Below are 4556 nucleotides of genomic sequence, written 5' to 3' on the forward strand. Positions count from 1 at the left end.
AAAAAAAAGCAATAGGTGGGTGTTGAACCATGGACCTCTAGGTTCCCATAAAAACCAATAACCACTAGACTACATAACTCTTTTGTTATAAATATACAATGGAAGTCGTCTTTAGGGTACACAACTTCCATGGAGAGAAAATGGGATCCACGACTTCCCCAAAGTCGTGGATCACATCCACGACTTACCCCCAAAGTCGTGGATACCATCCACGACTTCCCTAAAAATACACTACTTCCGTAAATATTTTGAAATATATACCAAATGTGTGATAGTGTAGTCAAACTATACTATCCACGTAAATTTTCCGCTAACTATACTGTTAGTTATGCTTTATAAGTGTAGGCATAGATGCATTATACGAGCAAGTAATGTTTTTCATCACTACATCATAGGGTTTATTGTGGTCAGTATAGTTTGGTTCAGCTTCTCAGCCACTTCAAATCCATTAATCATAAAGAAATGTATTTGGTGGTAGTGACGCAGGTATCTTCTCATTTTTAAATTCATTTGTCAGGTTTCCTCCAAATATTTTAGTTTTAATTTTGTTTCCCTCTTTGGTGTGTTCAGATTTTTTTGTTTTCCCTCATATATGTCCCGTTATAAATATTGTCAAATGTTCTTGCCTCTCTTTATTCTCTCATATTTTTTTCCTACGATTTCCCACCCTTTTTTTAATTTGATTTCGATTTAGGTTTCCCCCAATTACTTGTGAGTGGTTGTAGTGATGAGAAGAAGAAGTGATTGAGGACCGCGAGTTTAGGTACAACTCTTTTAATATCACTAATACTTATACCAATAGAATAAAATTGTAGTTTTATGAAATATATATTCATCTATAATGATTGACAAATACCAAAGTTATAAGTTGGAGTCTTATACCAACGGTCATGACTACCATCACAAAACCTATAGCGATAGGGAAAATCCGTAGGTATAAACACCTATGGTAATTGTGAAGCCCAATTTTGTCCATCTCAAATAGTATTTCTTAAATATTTCATTTTTACAAAAATATTTTAGGATAAAAATTGAATATGTAGAGATTGACTTTCATCAAAATTTGATCAGCAAATAAATCAAAGATTGCAATTTGAAAATAAGCAAATCAAATTAAAATAAAGTTGATGTCAATTTGATTAGGTTGCATTTTAAAAATACAATAATTGCAATTAGAATGGTGTGAGACATGATTTAAGATAAAATTTAGTACAATATATTTTTGTTCTCTTTTTTTCATTGTCACTATTTGCTTGCTAATTTATATTTATGTGGATGACCTTATCTTTAAGAATACCACTCATTAATTCATTTTAATACTTTAAAAGGATGACATTTTGTGCGTTTGATATGATATTTATAGGGCTCCGACCCTAATATTGATGACTGGAAGTGAAGCAATTGAATAGTGAGAATAATAATATAGATATACAAAAGGATTGAAGGAATTGAAGATGTTTGATTATAATAAAGTGAAACACATGGAAGAAATGTACGAAAGTTCCAACAGAGAAAAGTAAATTTTCTCGTTCGTTTATTTAAACCCAAACATATTAGTATAACTTTGTAATGTTGTTGAGGTTAGACAACCCACAACAATCTGGGATCCTTGGGCATTGCCCAGGGCTACAATGCGATGGTTGTGCGCTTCCCATTCCAATCAAAGTGATGGAGATAACAACAAAAAACAAGATCATCATCATTTTTAGTAAAGTTCCTTCCATTGTACGCGCTTAATCTGATTATACAAAGAACAAATCTATTATGAGATGTAATGAACATTATCAAGTGTGAAAATGTTAGTATAATTTGTAATAATTGTTTTTACCTAAGAAACACTTGCTATGATTTCTAAACATATAGTATATGATCACTAAGAAGATCAAATAGAAAAATTTCAAAAGAAAGGGTCAGGATATTTTGAAGTAAATAAAAAATTGAAACAATATAATCTTTAAAATGAAGTCTAAGTTGATTGTATGGTGATGATGGCAAACTTGAACTAAAAACTGAATGAGTCATATATTAGTTTCCTAAAGATATTGAATAGTGATAAGTATAACAACAAAATATGGCAGCATAAATATAATAAGAAAGAAAGAACACTTGTACAATCACCTTGTCTTCTCTTGTAGGTTAGGACTCTTCTTTCTTATCTTGTGTGTGTCCTCTTTGGAGTGTACTAGTTCTAATTTATAGCCGTGTCAAATTAATTAGACGATTTATTTCCATAGTAATTAAATTTTAAATGCTTCAAATCTTCTATGATTGTGATTTTTTTATTTATGGGATAGAAATCATTTGACATGAATTCTCTTGTTTACCTTCAATTTACTTTGTTAAATTTATTTTCTGTAATTATAATAAACTTAAAAAAATTAACATAAAATAAAATAATTTGTTACAATAACTAAATATTTAAAATAATACTTTAAATATATAATCTCTTCTCTATTACCAACAATTAATATATAAATATCTTTATATAATTGATTAATTACTCATTTGAATTTGTCATGTTTTTTGTGGGCACCAACTTAGTCTACAATAAATCTAAATTACTATTTTGGTTTCCAACTTTTAAAATATGCACCCATGATTGTCCCTCTGTTATGTCTCGTTTGCTAACATTAACAGAATTGATGCTGTGATATGTTAAGTAAACACCGATAATTTTACGTATATAATTTGGCAAACTCAGTGAAACGATATCGTTTCAAATTAAGATTCTTAAGATACTTATCTTCCACTTCACCTGGTCTAAGAAAAATACTCATTTTAGTTCTTGAAATTTTGTATAAGAATAATACTTATTTTAGTTCTTGAAATTTTTTATAAGTACTTTAATAGTCACAACGGGAAAACTAATTTTGAATCTAAACTTTGTTTCTTTTTCCAAGATCATATGAAGGCTAACTAATTTCTTTATAATTTGAATTTAGTAGTAAAATAAACTTGAAAGATTTCCAAATTAGTTTTCATTGACTTGACAAATATTCTAAGAAATTAATTATGAATCATTATTTTCTATATCTATACTACAAATAATTTATACTACATATTTATAGTTCTATATCTATACTTTTATACTACACATAAAGACAAAATGATGTATAACTACTACCAAAGACTAATTTCTAATTTCCTATTTTTCTGTTAACATTTTTTAATATTTACAAAAAAAATCATATAATCCTAGATAATCAATATTAACAAAAAAACATTCTAATTTCTGAAATAAAATATATAAATATTGAATTCTTAATAACATAAAATAAGAATGTATAATGGTGTACTTATCGACACGCCAGTCGTTTAGAGAATAAAAACATTGTTATATAGAGTAAAAAATATGTTATTATCAACAACAAAAATTTGTTCTTAATGAATTGATTGAATTCAAACAATGAGTTATTTTAAAGGAATTATTATGAGGATTTAATGACGTACTGATTTGTGGCTTTAACAGCAATAAGAACCCAGCTATTATTATCTTCAAATCAACTTGTGGACTCAATGGATTAAGATAAATGTTTTAGCAATCAACATAGTTAATAATAATTATGAATTTGTTTAATTGATCATCAAATCGACTAGCTGATTTATATTAAGAATAATAAAGATGAATGGTGTGAATTACATAACAACACCTTAACACTTTACAACAATGATTTTAAGTTTTTAACTACCAAACTTTGTAATTAAACGATATTGATTTTCAGTCAGTATATTAGATATCAAGCAAAATCTAGTCAAACTTTGTAATTAAACTTTGTAATCAAATTTTGTGTGCCTTTTGATTACAAACATACCCACCTGATATCACACCTCAAAAAATTTATTGTAATTCACACAATCCAAACCATCCTGGTTTGAAAACCTGATCTTATCCATTTTAGAGGGTTTGCCATGTGCCTCAAAACCATTGGTGACTTCTCCAACATATATTTTCATCTATGATTAAAAGGGACTTTCGATTTTACTCCCAATTGGGGCAAACAAGAATCTATCATAATCCTATTTTTTATACAAATAATGTGAGTTGTCACAATGTGATTTTTTTCGATGTTAGGGGAGAGCTAAAAGTCTGAGGACAAAAAGGAAAATCCACATGCATCTACAATAAATAGTAGAGACACTATCTAACAAGAGTTTAATTGAACAAATTTAGGAACAACGTCAAAAATCAGAAATTTTGAATCCAAATATAAACCATATTTGGTTTGCTCATCAACAACACTATTAGCTTCATGAAAAATATAACCATAATTAACATGTTGAAAGGTAGGCTAAAGAGAAGGAATTTGCTCAGGCACCTGTGTTGCCATAAGGAATCAGATATTTGTTGAGGCACGCGTGTTGCCATAATGAATCAGAGATTTGCTGAGGTGCGTGTGTTGCCATAAAGAATCAGAGATTTGCTGAGGCACCCGTGTTGTCATAATGAATCAGGGATTTGTCGAGGCACTCGTGCTGCCATAAAGAATCAGAGATTTGTTGAGGTACTCATGCTACCTTAAAGAATTAGGGATTCACTAAGGCACCCATGTTGCCAA

This window comes from Lupinus angustifolius, chromosome LG04 (genome assembly GCF_001865875.1).
Source record: "Lupinus angustifolius cultivar Tanjil chromosome LG04, LupAngTanjil_v1.0, whole genome shotgun sequence".
Taxonomy (NCBI): domain Eukaryota; kingdom Viridiplantae; phylum Streptophyta; class Magnoliopsida; order Fabales; family Fabaceae; genus Lupinus; species Lupinus angustifolius.